Source organism: Ailuropoda melanoleuca, chromosome 14 (genome assembly GCF_002007445.2).
Source record: "Ailuropoda melanoleuca isolate Jingjing chromosome 14, ASM200744v2, whole genome shotgun sequence".
Classification (NCBI taxonomy): domain Eukaryota; kingdom Metazoa; phylum Chordata; class Mammalia; order Carnivora; family Ursidae; genus Ailuropoda; species Ailuropoda melanoleuca.
Window position 1 is genome coordinate 67,378,068 of NC_048231.1, and position 20,723 is coordinate 67,398,790.

The 20,723-nt window shown below is 33.5% G+C and overlaps 1 protein-coding gene across 1 annotated transcript in view; it reads right to left on the reverse strand.

The window, feature by feature from the left end:
• The window catches only part of CCDC178 (coiled-coil domain containing 178), a 343,537-nt gene that overhangs the window by 958 nt on the left and 321,856 nt on the right, over window positions 1–20,723 (reverse strand). The gene's annotated exons all lie outside the window — the stretch shown is intronic.

A 20,723-nucleotide genomic window follows, 5' to 3' on the forward strand; every position in this document is an offset into this window, starting at 1 on the left:
TTCTAAATGCATGTTATAACTGAGCCATGATACATATTAGTAGTTTTCTGGGTAATTATTACATGCCTCATCCCTCAAGTGCTATTCATAGCCTCTACACCAAAGGCTAAATTGCTTTAATTACCCAAGAAGTGAAATAATCCCTTAAAAGGTCTAGCTCTGGATGTCTCAATGCCATCATGAACACATTTTCTAAATAGAGACACAAAGGTTATACTTAAGCAGGTATAAAACATTCTTATGGAAACTAAGTGAATTTGAACTGATTATTCCACCTTAGATATATGGTAAGATATATTGTGATATTCATTTCTTGGTGATATCAATACTTTTACACTTACTTACAAAAAGACATTTACAAAACCTTTTTCTCTAGGAAGAGGAATATAACTAAGAAAAGAATGGAGATTTTAAGTAAGAGATAAGGATGAAATATTGAAAATTCATCTGAATAAAGCCTAAAAAATATCTACTCTTAAAGGATCTCATGGCTGGATTCAGTCAGGTTGTATGATAAAAGTGTCCTATGAGAATAGTGAAAGGCGACAGAAACACTTGTTAGAAATGAGAATATCATACAGACTATTGAACGAATCAATGGGCTAAACATATATTTGTATTTTTTATTGTGAAACATGGTCATTTTAGACTTTGTAAGAATATGTCTTGATTATGGAGACAGCACATGGGAATGATGATGGTGACTGAACCTTAATTTTAGAAGTAAAAGCACATAGGAAAAATTTGTACATAATTTCATTTTGTAAGCAGCACTGATAACTTGCATGTGTCGAGGTGCAAATAAGATCATGGTGGATGTGTTTACTATCCATGCTTTCCTACTTCAGACACTTGTCAGTAATCAAACTTCAGCCCTTGTATACTAGAGATGTGTGGGCCTGTATATGGAAACTGGATATTGTATTCAATAGATAGCCAAATGGAGAAACAATGAATCTAAATCTTAATTTTGTATGATAAATCTAACTAGGCTAAGTCTTGCTTTAATAAATAGCTAATTACAATTGATCTGTGACTTGCATAATAAAATGCCAGTTTGCATTCTGTTACTCTTAAATTAGCATACAATTACATTCCTGATATGTAGGAGTGTGTCTAAGGTGATCAAATAGCCCATTTGCTTAAGATGGTAAATGTTTCTTTCACATTGTGTTTTCAGTATTGGTCAGGGAAGTAAAAATTTTTCCATGGTGAAGATCAAATCCAATGTCAAACAAACCCCCATAGGAATTATTAAGAAGAGGGCCAATTTTGAGTTAATAAAATTTGAAATCATAAGATTTATATTTCTGTGAGTGTTTGTATAAGGTTTTGCATATGGTCACATTTTCAAAGTTTCATTTTTATCAACTTTTCTTTTGCATCTTGCAAACTTCATAATGCAAATATTATACCTATTAATATTATTTGCTGATTGATATCAGAGGGAAAGATATTTTTTGTTCTTAAATTAGGATCCTATTTGTATATTAGTAAGAGTTGCTATGATGAGCTATTTTAAATAATCCATTAAAATATATATAGGATTGTAAAAAAAAAATTCAGGTTATCCCCATTCAAACGATCAGAATGAAATCAGAATAAACTTGCCCTTCTAAAACCCTTTCAATTTGCCTTATGTAGAAAATGGTTTTTTGGAGTGTTCTTAGATACTTGGATGTTGTGGGTAGAGGTAGAAGGTGGTGGAACTTCTTAGCACCAGCAAAAGTGGTAGATGATAATATGGGTTTGAAGAACAAGGAATGATATTTGAAGGGACAATGAAGTACATACCTCTCAGACCAAATGGAACTTTTGCAGTTTAATGATTTCTCTTGTACCCTAAAAGACACTTACAAAGTTGTTTTAGAACTCACAGTCCCAAGGACAAGATAGAACTTAACTCTGCAGATCTGTAATGTGACATGCAATTAATGCTCTATGAGCCGTTTGCCAGAAAAGAGTTCAATGGTCATCAGTTAAAATACTGTGATGATAATTTCAATTACTAGCTAATTTCTAGATTTGAGAATATACTTTATTTTTAAAGTATGATTACATTCCTTTCTGAGTCCTCACATGAACTAAGAGTGAAAACCTTTGGCACTTGACTCTTCAGTAGGAGCATTTTTTACTGTAGGGAAACAATAAAAGTAGGGAACAGTTGAAAAGGAAAACATGATTTTTCAGGAGTGTTGTTTGGAAAGATAAGCCCATTTTAAAAAGGGATATACTGGTAAATTAGCAAAAAGCTCTCCTAATAATTTATTATAGGCTTTATTACATTTCATCAAGAAGGAATCACTGAGGTCACTTTTCAAATGAAGCAGTCAAGTTGGCTTTCAAAGAAATCCAGCACAAATAAATCTAAAAGGCATGCTATTTCATCTCCTTGATTCTATAGACCAGAGTTGCACCAGCCTGCCTGAACAGAAATGGGGTGGGCAGGACAGATGTTTACAGAGGTACAGAAAGTTAGGTCAAGCTGTGAGACTTGATATAATGTGAAAGGATGCATTATATTGTGTCAGCTTTGTTTTTTAATTGTATGTTTTTGTTCTGCCTCATGTGATCATATTGATGAATGAATTTACCCTAAAAAAAGACAAACTTCCTAAAGGTAAGGACCGATTAACTTCTCTTCAAGAAACTAGTAAAGTGACCTGAATAAAGGTCCTTAATAAATTCTTATTGGTGGTGATAACAGCTAATCCATATGAGGGGTGTGTGGGTGCCTCTGTCGAATGAGTGTGGGACTTTTGATTTTGGCTCAGGTCATGATCTCAGGGTCATGAGATCCAGTCCCAAGTTGGGCTCCACACTCAATGTGGAGTCTGCTTAGGACTCTCTCTCCCTCTCCCTCTGCCCCAATGCCACTCGACTCACCAGCACACATGTGCTTTCTTACTCTAAAATAAAATAAATAAAATCTTAAAAAAAAAGAATTAATCCATTTGAAACAGGAAAGTTTGTGTTCCAATTTCTATTTCCCCCAGTTGGGCACATAGAGAGAAAATGGAGGATACTCAGGGATCAGTTCAGTAGCTATGGTGGTATTTTCTCCTAATGTAGTAAATGGGTTTGAAGTTCACAATTGTTTGAAAAGTCTTTTGCCCTGGAGTTTTCTAAGAGTAAGTTGTTGGCATATTCAGTGAGAACATAAAGAACAGAGCGATATGCCAGAGCTTTCCCCTCCCACATTTACTTCTTTTTGAATATGTTGTCCTGGGATTCACTTTAGAACTAGCTAAGATGAGAAGTAGACACAGAGCTTGACAAACATACCACTTCCAGATCAATCTTCACAGCTCTCTAAGTGAGGTGTAATCACTGTAAGTCTTTTTTTGCAGTTGATTTATATTGTAATTAAGGCAGAGAAGAAGCACATACAAGGCCAAAAGTGGGAAAGTATCACACATTTTTCATGGAAAGTTTTTCCCCCATAAGTCAGAGCACAAGAGAGTATTAGAAAAAAAAAATTACAAGGAATAGTCACGCTCACTGACATGATATGGGAGGATGCTAAGTCATCTGTGTTTTTTGTTTAAATGTATATATTTCAGTTGATTAAAAAAGCACATGGTGAATTGATCTTGCAGCTTATAAAAGCAATATTTCAGCTTCGGTGTTTTTTATTCTTTTTTTTAATCAAATTATCTCCCAAAGCATTTTGACTGAAGTTTATTAACAAGGCAATGCAGCTATTAATGCTCTGCAGTGCACTCTTGCAAAGTGAAGTAAGAGACATGACTTTTCCTATGCATACTGATCATACCTTCTGAAGGTCTAAAAGAACTAAAGATTGCATAGCTGAGTGGTTTTGAAGAAAGAAAATTGTTACTTTGTCTTTTTTTATGCAATGTTATTAGATTTTTGGCGGGGGAGCATTCATAAGAAACCTTATATTGCTAGATTTTAACTGGTATTTCAAATATTATCAGATTTCCAAAAAAGTAAGTCAGAAATTCAGAGAGACCAAAGCAGCTACAGGGCTTTATGCTGGGATAGAGGAGACTGGGAAAAGAATCATGAATCTTAGGTGGATAACTAGGTTGCCTTTCAGAAAACGTGGTGGAATGTAATTTATATTTACCAGAAAAATAGTCACATCTTTGGCAACACATCAAATGACAAAGAAAAAGTGATACTTTAATTTTGCATTTAACATAGTAATTTAAAAAGAGGATGACTAACCCAAAGCCAATATATTCTAAGGAAGGAAAATTTTTCAAGAGTCTTATTCTAGCCATTAGTTAAAAAAAAAAAAAAAGGCCATGTGAATCCCTGACTGAATGAATGATTAAGCTCTGTGATCTCCTAGATCTCCTAGATCTCCTAGACTCCTAAAAAAATAAATAAATAAATAAAAAATAAAAATCTGTGGGTAATAATAGGCCCTGTTTTTCTTTTCAGGAAACCAAGGCTTGTCTCCCTAGAATTCAGCATGAGAAGTAACCTCTCCCCAAATTATTCCTGAAAATAAAATTGGATCCTACTTGACTTTTTTTCTGTTCCCATATTTATTGCTAATTTAATTAGAATAAATTTAATCCCATGCGTGCTTTCCTTCTCAGAGGACAGTGTTTCTTCTGCAGAAAAACAAAATATTCTGCGGTCAAAAATTGGGTAACCACTGAATATTCTACCCAACTCTTTCAAGAGTTATAAAGCACAATAGCATATGCTGAAATTTAGAAAAAAAGAAAACTGGCTTAGTATTTTAGTGCATTTCAGAAATTTATTATCCACTTGATCTTTTACTTGGAAGCACCTCTTGAGATCCCAAAGGATGTATTGTGGAGAAACTGTACTGGTGTGAAGAAAATAAGTTAAAATGATACCTGGTACTTAGATTTCAACCCTTGCATGGACAGTATAAATTACCTTTCTCTTTCATTTATTCACTCAACATTATTCACTCATTTTCATTTGTTATGTTTAAGGCATCCCCTTTTGGTACCATGGCAGATAATGTGGTCAGAAGTGGAAAATTAGCACACTACCACCCCCTTTTAGCCATCCCCCCCATCCCTTAAGTTGGAGTGCAAAATACAGTTTGGTCTCAAGGAATGTGGAAATAAGTTTATCACAACATGGAATGTGTTATGGCCACAGACAAGCTGTGGTTTTCCAGAGAGAAATGCCACTTCTAGTTGTGAGCTCAGTGACATCTCACAAACAAGATGTCTTGTAAACTATACCTTGAAATATGAACCAGGAGACGGAAAAACATGGGATCTATTCAGGGACCACTAAATAAACAAACAAGTGTTTCTGGGGTACTAGATAAAACTAAAGGAGTAAATTCAATCTGTATCATTGAAGGTCTTGAATGGTACAATTATTCATTTCACTCAACATTCTGGACTCTGAATTTGTTTTGATTGTTTTAAAAATCTAATCTACACAAATGAAAGAGACTTGGCATTGCCATGTATGCTCCAAAGTCTATGCTGAGGGTTCTAAAGATGATTCCAAAGTTGTTAGCAATAATTAGACCTCACAGTGATTGGTAAATGGTTTGCTTACAATGTATAAAACGTTTAACGGTCATGTTAGTCAAAACCCTCATGAGTTTTCTGATGTATGTCATTTGTGAATATGAACATAGTCCCCAAAGTTTGAAATTTTGTCAATTAGTCTAATTAATTTTAGATTGCTGACTAGATAAAGTTTGACTTGGAAAAGGCTTATGTGAACCAATTTAGCACTGCATTTTAATTTTGTTTCATAAGAATACTTACACTTTCCTCTATATTGTATTTGAATTTCAACAATTTTTAAACCAATATATTTCAGCTCACTATGAACTTCTGCTTCTGTAAAAACATGATTTGGAGTCCATGTGGTATAAAGTTATGAAGCATTTCAGAGGCCTAACCGAACGAATATTTGCCAGGAAATAACGTAAATACGAAGGACCAGCATTCTAGAATTCTCACAAACTTGGATTTCTGTGTACAAGATCCTGTAGTTTTGGTATGTTTGCATATTGTTTTTACCATGTTGGTGCAGAGACATAACTGGTTATTCCACATTTTTGACTTGACATCATACAGTGTGGGATGCGAAGAGCGAAAAACCTAGGTTTCTTAGATATTAGTTTAGTTGGGTTTGATTTTAAATGAGCTTTAAATATTCTCTTAGTGTTTAACTCTTTTACACAGATTAAGCTTAAATTATCTTTCTCTTGTTTTATTTAAAAAGCTTTGGGAAAATCATCTCTTGAGCATAAAAGTAACTTCATTCTGTGCCATTATGAACTACCTCTCTTTGTGTTAGACTTGATGATTAGAGTATCAACAAAAATCTCATAACATTGTGCACCACCTTGTTGTTTACACCATTAGGCATCTCAGATAACCTATTTCCAGTGATCTTTCTGTGCTCTGAGTGACGTATCATCAGAGCCTCTCAAAGAATCTTTTTGAGGAGAGTGAGCATGACACTGATGATGTGCTACCTTGCAGGTGGACAGGTTTGGCTCCAAATGAGTTACAATCTCTAGAATTAGCCCTAAAACCAAAACAAAACCATTGTGAATTTGAAATTTGCTATTATTCAGCAAGTCTAAAATAAGATATCCTTTTACATACATCATCTTTTCTTGAAATCGTCTTCACTCCTGATTGCTTTCCAATTAATATTGAGGGAAAATATTATTTGAAAAATATTAATTCAAGATATTAGGACTAAAAATATCAAGACTATGAATGGAGGATGTATTTATATAGAAAAGACAATAGATGTCCAATTTGCTTTGTTTCAGCTTTCCTGAGGTGTGACTAACAGCACTGTAATATATACATTTAAAGTATACAATGTAATGATTTCATATATGTACATATTGTGAAAGGATTCCCACAATGGAGCTAATTAATACATTCATTACCTTGCAAATTTATCCTTTTTGGGGGGTGAAAACACTTGTGTTTCTACTTTCTAGCAAATTTCAATAATGCAATACAATGTTATCAAATATAGTCACTATGTTTTACATTATATCCTCAGACCTTATCCATCTTATAGCTGAAAGCTTGTGCCCTTTCGCGAACTTCTCCCATTTCCCCCACTCATACCCCCAGCCTCTGGCAAGCACCATGAGTTCTATTTTTAAATTTTGTTTTTGATTCTACGTATAGATGATACCATGCAGTATTTGTCTTTCTCTGTCTGGCTTATTTCACTCAGCACAACACTCTCCAGGTTCATCCGTGTTGTTACTAATGGCACGATTTCCCTCTTTTTAAAGACTGAATAATATTCCATTCCATACATATACTGCATTTTCTTTATCTATTCATCTGTCAGTGAACACTTAGGCTGTTTGCATACTTTGGCAATTGTGAATAATGCTACAACGAACATGGGAGTACAGATACCTCGGTGAGATAATGATTTCATTTCCTTTGGATATATACCCAGAAGTGAGAATGCTGGATCAAGTAACAGTTCTACTTTTAAATTCTTGAGGAACCTCCATACTGTTTTCCATAATGGCTGTAACAGTTTACATTCCCATCAACACTGTACAAGGATTCTCTTCTCCACACCATGCTCAGCATTTGTTATCTCTTATCTTTGATGACTGATATCCTAACAGGAGTGAAGTGTTATGTTGTGGTTTTGATTTGCTTTTCCCTGATGATTAGTGATAGCACCTTTTCATGTACCTGTTGGATAACTGTATTAGAAAAATACCTATTCAGGTCCTTTGCCCATTTTTAATCGGGTTATTTGCTTGTTTTTTGCTCTTGAGTTATATGAGTGCCTTGCATATTTTGGATATTAACCCCTTATAGGATATGTGTGGTTTGCAAATATTTTCTCCCATCCTATAGTTTGCCTTTTAATTTTCTTGATGGTTTTCTTTTCTAGCCAGAAGCTATTTAGTTTGATGTAGTCCCTTTTTTTTGTCTTTGCTTTTGAGGTAAAATTAACAAAAAAATAGTGCCATGACCAATGTCAAAGAGCTCATCTCTTGTGTTTTCTTCTAGGAATTTTATTGTTTCTGGTCTTACATTCAAGTGTTATTCCAATTTGAGTTTTTTCTTTTTGTGTGTGTGTGTGTGGTATAAGATAGGAGTCCAGCTTCATTCTTTCACATGTAGCCATACAGTTTTCTCAACACTACTGAAGAAACTATCCTTTCCCATTGTATGTTCTTGGTTCCTTTGTTAAAAATTAATTAACCATATATGCATGAGTGTATTTCTGGGCTCTTAATTCTGTTCCATTGATCTATGGGTCTGTTTTTATATCTTACTGTCTTGATTATGGTAATCTTTTGATATTTTTGTAACATAGTTTGAAATCAGAAAGTGTGGTGCTTCCAGCTTTATTCTTCTTTCATATGGTTGTTTTGGCTATTTGTGGTCTTTTGTGGTTCCATGTGCATTTTAGGATAGTTTTTTCTATTTCTGTGAAAAATGACATTGGAATTTTTACAGAAATTGCATTAAATCATCACTGCATTAGATCATTTTGGGTAGTATGAGTAATTAAACAAAAATAACTCTTCCAATCAGTGAACATGGAATATCTTTCCATTTATTTGTGTCTTCTTTAATTTCTTTCATCAATGTTTATAATTCTCTGTGTACAGATCTTTGCTCCTTGGAAAGTCTATTTCTAAGTATTTTATTCTTTTTAGTGCTACGATAAATGGGATTTTCTTTTTTTCTCTGATAGTTCATTGTTAGTGTATAGAAACACAACTGATTTTTGTGTATCGATTCTGTATCCTGCAACTTTACTTTACTTGTTTTAGGTCTAAGGCTTTTTTTTTTTTTTTTTTTGGTTTTATTTATTTATTTGACAGAGATAGAGACAGCCAGCGAGAGAGGGAACACAAGCAGGGGGAGTGGGAGAGGAAGAAGCAGGCTCATAGCAGAGGAGCCTGATGTGGGGCTCGAACCCATAATGCTGGGATCACGCCCTGAGCCGAAGGCAGACGCTTAACCGCTGTGCCACCCAGGCGCCCCTACTTCTTCCTTTCTGATTTTGATGCCTTTTATCTCTTTTGTCTCATTGCTGTGACTAAGTCTTCCAGCACTACACTGAATAAAAGTGATGAGAGTGGGCATCCTTGTCATGTTCTTGATGGTAAGGGAAAAGTTTTCAGCTCTTCACTATTGAGTATGACATTGGCTTGAAACACATGACCTTTATTGTGTTGAAGTACATTCAATCTATACCTAATTTGTTGAGTTTTTTTTTTTATCATAAAAGGATGCTGAATTTTGCCATGTGCTGTCTCTGCATCTATTGAGACAACAGTATGATTTTTTATCTTTCATTTTGTTAATGTGGTACATCATGCTTATGGATTTGTGTGTGTTGAACCACGCTTACATCTTAGAATTAAATCCCACCTGATTATGGTGGATGATCCTTTTAATGTACGGTTGAGTTCAGTTTGCTGCAATTTTTTTTTTCTTGTACTGTCTTTGCCTGGCTTTGGTATCAGGGTAATGCTGGCCTTGTACCATAAGTTGGGAAGTGCTGCTTCTTCTTCAATTTTTTGGAAGAGTTTGAGAAGGATTGGTATAAATTCTTTAAATGTTTGGTAGGATTCACCTAAAGCCATCTGGTCCTGGATTTTTCTTTGTTGGGAGATTTTTGATCACTGCTTCAATCTCCTTACAAGTAATTAGCCTGTTCAGATTTTCTATTTTTTTATAATCGGTTTCGGTGGGTTGTGTTTCTAGAATTTATCCATTTTTGTAAGTTATAGAATTTATTGGCATATAATCATTCATAGTAGATTTCTATGACCCTTTGTATGTCTATGGTGTCAGTTGTAATGTATCCTTTTCATTTTTAATTTTGGGTCTCCTCCCTTTTTTTTCTTGGTAAGTCTAGCAAAAGAGTTGTCTGTTTTGCTTATCTTATCAAAAAAACAGCTTAGTTTCATTGATCTTTTCTATTGTCTTCCTAGTCTCCATTTCATTTATTTCTTCTCTGATATTTGTTTACTTCTACTAACTTTAGACTTTGTTCTTTTTCTAGTTCCTTAAGGCATAAAGTTAAATTCAAGATCTTTCTTTTTTCTTACTGTAGGCCCTTATTGCTATAAACTTCCTTCTTAGAACTGCTTTTCCTGCTCCCATTAGTTTCGGTATGTGTGTCTCCTTTTTCATTTGTCTCAAGGTAGTTTTTTTTTTTTTTTAATCCCATTTGGTTTCCTCTTCAACCCCTTGATTGTTCAGGGATGTGTTATTTAATTTCTATATATTTGTGAATATTTTAGTTTTCCTCTTGTAGTTGATTTCTAGTTTTATACCATGACGTAGGAAAAAATGCTTTGCTATGATTTAAATCTTACTAAATTTTTTAAGCCTTTTTTGTGGCCCAATATATAACATTTTCTGCAGAATGTTCCTCATGCACTTGAGAAGAATGTGTGTTCTGCTGCCATTGGATGGAATGTTCTATTTATGTCTGTCAGGTCTGTCTGGTGTAATGCATATTTTAAGTCTAATGTTTCCTTATTGATTTTCTGTCTGGATAATCTACCAAATTGCTCTTTTCCAGAAATGTTTCTGTATACTAATCCTTAAATTATTTACGGATTACATGCTCTTTGAGGGCATAAATTTTACCTGTTGATCTTTACATCTTAGAACCTGGTCCATTGCTTGGTCTGTTATAGATAGTACACACTTGTTGAATTGAGTTATGATTGTTACTATCAAATATAACAGGCATAATGTTTTTAAATCTTGGTTTTTTGATCACTAGTGTCTTTCTTACAACTGTCTATTATAATGTGTCCGTGGGAAGGAAAAGGAGGATATTGTTTAGGCTAAGTCCTTAGAGGTGAAGAGTACATGAATATCCTGTGTTCTGGACGAAGAAAAAGTGAGGAGGTGACGAGCCTGATGCTCTCTAGGTTGTCATCCTCTCAAAGGGAGTAAATAATTGAAATATCCAGATAGAGTAACATAAGAAAAATGTTACTCTACTTTGAATGTAACCTAGTGGAGACATAAGGAGAAAGGTCCTTACAGAGCTGTATACAAACAGTATCATAATAATAAGGTAGCCATGATCAGGAATTGCTAGGTCTGGGTAAATTCCTAGGAGTATAACAGCCAGATGTTATGGTAGTTATATGTTTAATTCTTTAAAAGATTGACNAGGAGGTGACGAGCCTGATGCTCTCTAGGTTGTCATCCTCTCAAAGGGAGTAAATAATTGAAATATCCAGATAGAGTAACATAAGAAAAATGTTACTCTACTTTGAATGTAACCTAGTGGAGACATAAGGAGAAAGGTCCTTACAGAGCTGTATACAAACAGTATCATAATAATAAGGTAGCCATGATCAGGAATTGCTAGGTCTGGGTAAATTCCTAGGAGTATAACAGCCAGATGTTATGGTAGTTATATGTTTAATTCTTTAAGAGATTGACAAAATATTTTCTGAAGCGGTTGTACCATTTTACATTTCCACCAGTAGTATATGAAAATTCCAGTTTCTCACCACCCCTGTCAACACATTACATGATCAACTTGAAAATTGTAGTCACTTTAATAGGTGTGTAGTGGTATCTTGTTGTGGTTTTCATTTGCCTTTCATGAATACCTAGTGCTGCCGAGCACCTTTTCATCTGCTTATTTACCATTTGCACATCTTTTTAGGTGCATTGCCTATTTAAATATTTTGCCCATTTTTTGTTGGGATTTTTTTTATCTCATATAGTTTGGAGATTTTTTCGATGTGTATTCTGGGTACAATTTATTAAATATATACTTTACAAACATTTTCTTCTGTATGTGGCTTGCATTTTGATTTTCCTAATAGTGTCTTTAGAAGAGCAGTAGTTTTACATTTTAAGTACAATCTGTCTTTTTTTTTTCCTTGTGTGTTTGGTGCTGTACCTAAGAAATATTTGTCCATTTCAACTTCACAAAGATTTTTTTTCCTACGCTTTCTTTTAGAAGTTTTGTGGTTTTAGGTTCTGGTTCTATATTTAGATTTATGATGCATTTGCATTAATTCTGCATATGGTCCAAGGTAAGGGTCAGATTTCACTTGTCTGAATATACATATGTTGAAAAGACTATGTTGATTTGTCTTAGTAACTCTGTAAAAAAACAGTTGCCAGTAAATGTGGGTCTATTTCTGTACTCCTTGTTCAGTTCCATTGATTTATTGATATATCTTGATCCAATGCCATGTTATTTTGATTACTACATCTTTATAATGAATCTTGATCTCAGGTATTATAAATCCTTTAACTGTATTCTTCCTTTACAAAGTTGTTTTAGCTATTCTATGTCCTTTGCATTTTCTTGTGAATTTTAAAATATACTTATTAATTGCTTTCAGATGATTGGTGTTGTGTGGAATCTTTAGATCAATTTGGGTAAAAATGATATCTTAACAATATTGAATCTTCTGATCCAATAACAAGGTGCATCATTTTCTTTATTCAGGACTTCCTTAATTTCTTTAAGCAATGTTTTGTAGTTTTTAGTATACAGGTCTTACACTGAAATATTTCATATTTTTATGATATTGTACAGGCAATTTCTTCTTCACTTCAATATCCAATAATTGCTAGTATATAGAAATATTTTTCATGTTAGTGTTGTATTATGAAAACCTGCTAAGTTTACTTATTAGCTTCTTTGTTGATTTCATTGGATTTTCTACACAGATGATAATGGTGTGTGCCAATAAAGACCATTTTACTTCTTTTCCAACCTGTACCTTTTTTCCTTTCATTATTACATTGGTTGGAACCCCAACACAATGCTGAATATGTCTTCAAGTGAGTCACTTCACATGTAGTATAAAGTCATATAATAATATATTTCTTCTCTCTTGGCTTTCATGCTAATGTGGTTATACATTCTACTTAGAGATAGCTATAAACTATGCACTGTATTGCTATACATTGTTTGCTTAAATAGTCACTTGTCATTTACAAATGTTTTAAAAATACACAAAAAAAATTTCGCATGTTCTCTCAGGTAGTAACCGTTTCTGGAAGTATTCCTTTGAGTAGTTTCCCATTTTCATCTGGTTTCATTTTTCCTCTGCCAAAAGAACTTCCTTTAACATCTCTTATAGTGCAAGTCTGCTGGTGATGTCTTTACAACTTCTATATGTCTGAAAGTTTACTTGGACTCTTTAAAAAAAAATAACTGTCTGTAAAATTCTAGGTTGGCTTCCCCAGGCCACATTACTTTAAATATGTTACTCCACTGTTTTTGATTTCTATCTTTTGTCAACCTTAGTTTCATTCCTTTGTATGTAATACATTTTTTTCAAAGTCTGGCTGGTTTTAAGATTTTCTCTTTATCACTGGTTTTGTGCAATTCGATTATGATATGTGTTGGTGTGGTTTTTTTATATTTCTTGAGGTTGTGGTCTGTTGAGATTTTTGTACTTTTTTGTTTACAGTTTGCAGTAAATTTGGAAAAAATCAGTCATCATTTCTTTGAATATTTTTTCTGTTCTCTTCTCTTTCTCCTGTCCTTCAGGGAATCACATGTGACATATATTAGGCTGCTTGAAGGTATCTCATAGATTACTGAAACTCTTTTCATTTTAAAAATTATTTTTGTCTTTCAATTTGGGTAGTTTCTATTCCTTTAAATTCACATTCACTAATCTTTTTTTTAATGAAATATCAAATCTGTCATTAAGATTATCCTATGCATTTTTTATCTCAGGCACTCTAGTTTTGTCTCTAGATTTCTATTTTGTGTCCTTCAATGCCTCTACATAATTTATTAACATATGAAAAACAGTTATAATAATTGCTTAATGTACTTGTCTGCTAATTCTAACCTCTGTGGCAGTTCAATGTCAATTTCCACTGGTTGATTTTTCTCATTATTGGTTGTATTTTTCTGCTTTTTTTCATGCCTTGTAATGTTTTATTGGATCTCATACATTGTGAGTTTTACCTTCTTTGGTGCTCAAATTTTTATATTCCTATAAATAGCCTTGAGATTTGTTCTGGGTTACAGTTAAGTTACTTGGAAACCAGTCTGATCCTTTTAAGTATTGCTTTCAAGATCTTTTAGGTAGAGCCAGAGTTATGTTGATCTATAGTTAATTAATTCCCTATTGAGACAAGACTTTTCTGAGTACTCTAACCCAACTCTACAAATTGTGAGTTTTTTCATTCTATCTTGTAAGAACATGTCCTGTGTAACAACCAGATACTAGTGTAGCTTTTCTTGGCCTAAGGTAGTTTTCTTATAAGCATATATTGCTCAACTAGTTATTCAAGGGGGAATCTTCTGCAAATTTCTAGTGTTCTATGCAGGATACTCTCTCCTGCGTACTATAGCTGCCTTGATCACCTTGAACTCTGAGCTCCATCCACTCAACTCTTGGAGTCTATAGAAGTCTGCCTCTATTTATTTCCCCTACCACCAGCTTGTACTATGGTCTATACATTTTCTCAGGGTAATAAGCTGAGACAATTTGTAGGCTCTGCCTTGTTTGTCTCATGTCTTTCTGAATCACTATCCTTCACTACTTGATTTGTCAAATGCCACTACTTGATTTGTCAAATTTGAAAACTGTTGTTCCATATATTTTGTTTGGCATTTGGCTGTTTTAGGCAAAAGGGTAAATATGACCCCTGTAACTTTATTTTGGCTATAAGTAGAAGTAACATTTGATTTCATGTACTTTTGATAATTTCTTTCGGTTTCCAACAGTGAACAATTACCCCAAGAAACTGGGTGATATGAATGTGTGTGACTCCATTGTGGGATCCCCTTACAACCTTGGCTGGTAGAGTTTAGAAATGTGATCAATTTAATAGGTAAGGTTAAAGTCAAGGAAAATTTTCTATTAGTAATTCTAGGAAAATCTTGGAGATAAACCACCTCAATGGAGGAACATTAAAGAAGAAAAACTTAATCTATAATACTGAAGCATATTTGTGGTCAATGCAGAGTTTTAGACTTGTATACATGGTACTTATTCCTATGGTACAGTTGAATACCTTCCCCATAATTTCTATCACCAGTAATATCCTTATGAGTCCTAAAATATTCTTTTTAGCCCAGCGAACTTCCTCAGCTCAAGACTTATCACCTTACTATACATGTCTCTAGAATCTCCATTATCTAAATGAGCCTCAATTCTCTTTAATTTCAAACTTGAAATCAATCTCAGCTAACAGTCTTCCTTTCTTTCTGAGTTACTTATCGTGATGTTCTTATGCCTTTATGGATTTGTACATGATTTTACATTCAATCAGGATAATTTTTCTATTGTTGGTTCCCTACAAAATGCTTCCTTGTTCCCAGGTGTCCATAGACATTTTGGTGTATACATTGGTTTAATTAATCATAAATAGTCTCATGTCTTTATCAAAACTATGAACTCCTGGTGTGCTTATGCCCCCACTGTCCACTTTAGCTATAATGTACTGAATTGATTCTGTTTGGGGGTCATTTCACCTTACTGAGTGTGTTATCCTGTGCCTCACCTTGTCAACTCAGCCACCAAATTCATCTTTTTTCCTTAATTTCCACAATGAAGACCAAACTGAAGGTTTTATGTATGGTAGCAGAAATTACTAGGGGTTTAGAGAAGGTGGGTAGTGGTGGATTACATCATTACAATACAGAACACTAATTAAATGTCTTTGTTCCTGGCTATACCTTAGTTATTTCTGCCAACCTGTGCTCTCACCTTCCATCACATCAGTCGTTGAGGAATTGCTTATTATTCCTTGTACACAACAATTAAGTGACAAATTATGAGAGTTTTGCCTTACTGTTTTATCTTCTTGCACATGCTACCTCAAGTTGCCTATGAAGATGTTTTTCTAATAGTTTAGCTATTGTTGATAATACTACTATAAACACTGGGGTGGGTGTACCCCTTTGAATCTGTATTTTTGTGTCCTTTGGGTAAATACCTAGGACTGCAATTGCTGGATCATAGGGTAGTTCTATTTTTAACTTTTCGAGGAACCTCCCTACTGTTCTCCAGAGTGGTTGCACCAGTTTGCATTCCCACCAACAGTGTAAGAGAGTTCTTTCTCCACATCCTTGCCAACACCTGTTGTTTCTTGTGTTGTTTCTTTTAGCCATTCTGACAGGTGTGAGGTGGTGTCCCATCATGGTTTTGATTTGTATTTCCCTGATGATGAGTAAGGCTGAGCATCTTTTCATGTGTCTGTTAGCCATCTGGATGTCTTCTTTGGAAAAAAAATGTCTGTCTATATCTTCTGCCCATTTCTTAACTGGATTATTTGGTTTTGGGTATTGAGTTTGATAAGTTCTTTATAGATTTTGGATAGTAACCCTTTATCAGATATAGCTAATAAAAATGTTTTTCTAAAAAAAATTTTAAAAAATTTCTGCTTAGAGAAATCTGGTACTGTCTCTTATGCTAATTTTTCCTCTACTTAAATTCTGAATATAGGAAAGGAGAAATGTGTATTTAAAATCACTAAAATTTCTAAGTTATTTTTGATATGATGATGAAAACATATATTATTCAATATCAAAGGAGGTTGAGGGAAATCAAAAGTACTTGAATATACTTGAATTTTGCAGCTGAAAATTATTTATTTAATTTATTTATAAAATTTTGTCTTAGAAAACTGTTTTCTTGGAAAGGGCAAGATAAGTATTTTTATCTATGAACAAAAGACAATATCAGAATTGATGAAAAATCAGAGAAATTGATTAACATGAAAATATAATTGAGCTTAATGGTTTTGTGACTTGATTCTTTGATAAGTAAAAATCAAAACAAAACTATAGCTAAAATGTAGCTGCAATATGATGAATAAGGCCAGAATTTATATATGATGTAATAAAGTAGAAAAAATTGTTATATGGTGTAAGATATTTGAAGAAAATATGAAAGTTTTCTTAATTAAGGAATATTTCATGGGTTTCATACACACTAGAAAGATAACTGGTACCACTTTGCACAAGATTATAAAACTTAGCTGCAGCAAATCAGAGTTGGTTTTAATAAAATAAGTATGTAATATATTTTATAACATTAGCAGAAATTTAAAAGTTATTACAAAATTTACAGGAAAATAGCTAAAGATTTTAGGTACATATTGTCTGAATAATTTGGATTTAGTGATAGTTAAGTTTTCATATAAATAAAAGAACTAGAAAAAATGACTCAATACTATCAAATCTTGAAATAAAACTTCAAAGTTGCATGAAGAATATCTTGCAAATTGAAAATAGACTTGAGGTTCCACAATCAGAATTTATACAATTAATTGAATGTATATGTACTAGTAACTATTAATAAATAGATTTCTTGATTTAAACTTAATTTCTTCAGAGATTATTTACAAATATAATAAAACTCGTTTTGAGAAATATTATTTAAAATAAGTTAAATTTTAAAGTTAGCTAGTATAGTGTCATTTGGGATAAACAAAACTTACTAAATGTATTAGAATTATCTGTTATGGGAATAAAAATGTTTTGCTCTATCGCAAGTGTTTGAAAGTATTATTTTTTGAATTGTTGCCAGAATATAATGGTTCCTCAGTTCTGAAAGATGTACAACTAATGTACCTAAATGCAGCTCTTAATAAAATGATTTACTATTCTTTGTTGTTTTTAATGCTTAGTTTTGCTTTAACACCTTTGTAAAACAAGCACATTCTTTTTCTTGTATAGATTTTTGTTGCTTCAACTGTGGGACAGTTGTGCTTCTAAGAACTACAGCTTTATTTGTTTTATCAGAAGAAAAAAAGAGTCTGTGAAACTGGATTTATTACTATGGCCAATAGCAATTGTTCTACAATCCAGTCATAGATTCATTCTTTTTTTATTTCATTAACACCTATGCAAACCTATGTTTGAAGGCAATTTGCTGGTATATAATCTTATTGAAATTATTCTGCCTTGTGGGATAATCTGGGGGAATTATGGGACCATATCCTAACAGTTTAATCACATTCAATATTTTCTGTATCTATCAATTGGCTTAGCTGGTAAAGCCACAGTGGTAATGGCCTTTAGTTCAAAACTACAGGCTTAATATCTTTAGGCAGTAAATCATATTTCTTATTCAAAAAAAGCATCTCATGTCTACAGACTTCATCAATATCTTGGGCCATTTGTCTTGCAAATACAGTCTATGTGCGCCTTGCCACTGGCAAACTGTAGCCTATCTTATTTAATAATAATATGATAGATGTTTGTCCCATTACTGAACTTATCTTTGTTATCAAAACAGTAATTGGTCACCTGGCCCAACTTACAGATGATGAACAGAATGCCCTTTTAGAAATGCTACCTTTAGTAACAAAAGAATTAAGGAGCCCTTCATAGCTCATACACAATTAGATACTTTTTCTTCTCTCTTGTAAAATAATCTAGCAACATAATCTTTCATTGCTAATTTCTGAAGCCTTGAAATTCTCTTTTTCAATGGACTTCCTTATTTTGGCTGAACTTTTTGCTATTGTATATTTACTTGTAAATAATGAGCTCATAAATAAATGCAAGTTAGTACTTTTTTTACATTAAAATTTATAGAAATGTGAATTCATAAGTTTCCTTTTACATATATCACTTCGGTTTTATACAATTGGTTTTATACAATTTCTTGATTTTTTTTGTAGCCTCAAGGGCAGACTGGAACCAGGAAAATTAATACACAAGAGATCTCTCAAATATTATTCTAAAAAATAAATTGTACTCTACCTGCCTTAAAAAATCCACTGCCTCCAGGGTGTATCTTGTAAAAAAATAAAAAGATTCCTTCAAGTTTGAAAAAATTGTATCTGATATTGTCCTTAACACTGTCCTGATTTGTCTATTAATTAATTCAGTATCAGATTATTTCCTGGATACTATCTCAGATAATCGTTTGACAAAGCTGCCCATTTTCTTCATTAAGCATTTATAGAGAACCTATTAAAATGTATGCTCCCTAACACTCTACACAGTACAATGCTGAACAAACCATAAGCCCTGCCCACAAGGATATTAAAGACTTTTTAAGAAGATATGTATATATACACATGTTGTAGGGATATAGCATATAAATGCCATATGTACATACTGACATATACGTCAAAACAACATGCATTCTACGTTGCATTTGGCACTACTGGGAATATAGAGCTGAATATGGGATTGTTTTCAGCATCCCAATCTATCTGGTGAAAGAAATTCAAGAATGTCAAGCTTTAATAAATTAATTGCCATAAAAGAGGTATGAGAAAACAATCTCTGAACTTATAGAAGCAGGAAGGACATTCACACTCTTCTTGTAAGAGTTCAAAGTATCAGAGAGAGGGAGGCAGTGATGGAGATGACTTCAAAGGAGCAGGAAGCAGTATCAGATAATGTCCCGAAGGGAAGGAGACATATCAAAGAATATTTGTTTTACAAAAAAGAAAGAAGAAAAGAAGGAAAGGTGGAGGATGATGTTTTGTTGAATTCCCAAAACAGGATTCATAAAGAGGTAAAAAGATAACTATGGTAGAAATCAAGTGCCACATCCAGTTAAAGACAAATGTTGTCCTTTGCTGTCTTTTATTATCTCTCCAATACTTTGTCTATCTCCAATGACATTACCTTATTTGAGGCCATTAGCTGTTGGAACTGCAGGAGTGTCCTAATCAATCCCATCTCCAGTCATGAAAGCTCTCCTCCATCTCCCCTTTCACCATCCACCTACCTTCTACTTTCCATATATCAATCCAAGAAATCTTTCTAAAACTCAGATGTTACCATTTCCCTCTCTTTACATTTATCAATCCCTAACCTCCTACTCAATATTTCATGTTGAGTGAAATATTTTCACACAACTACCAGCAAGATTTGGCTCCTGCTTATCTGTACATTCACCTGTAGCTCTAGTTCAACTGAATTCTATGTGAGTCATATGGACATATAATTTCAGCAATATGCAAGGATCTTTCAGGTCTAGGTTTAGTACTTTCTTAGTCTTTTGGCGAAAAAGCCTTCCCACTTCTGTCTTTTACACGGTCTCTGCATTTATCACACTATATTGACAATGTCTCTTGACTTCTCTTTTCTACCAGACAAGATTTTTCATAAGAGCGGGAACTGAACCTTTTTCATCTTTATCTTTATAATGCATACACATATATTTAATAAATATTAATGAAAAGTTTCTATTTTTTGCACTCACACACACACAATTTCCCCCAGATTTTTGCTATGTCTTAGCATTTTCAAGATTTTTAGAAACAACTTGTCTGTCTATCACTTGGTAAACTCATTATCTATTTCACTTAGCTCTTATTTCTGTTATTTTAATTTGCTGATTAGTTTCTGTTCACATTTTCTTAGTGTTCCATACTGTCTTTTGGTCAAAAGTAATTTGTATAAGTTTTCATTACCTCAAGGTATTCTGTAATAAGTGCTACTCTATTCTCTTTTCTCTTTTATTTATTTAATTTATTAATTAATTTAAAACAGAGACAGAGCACACAAGCATGGGGGAGGGGCAGAAGAAGAGGGAGAGAGAGATCTCAAGCCCAACACAGGGCTCAATGTCAAGACCTTAAGATAATGACCTGAGCTGAAATCAAGAGTCTGATTCTCAAATGACTAAGCCATTCCAGGAGCCCCTTTATTCTCNAGGGCTCAATGTCAAGACCTTAAGATAATGACCTGAGCTGAAATCAAGAGTCTGATTCTCAAATGAATAAGCCATTCCAGGAGACCCTTTATTCTATTTTCTAATAAAAGGCTTATACTACCATTTTCAC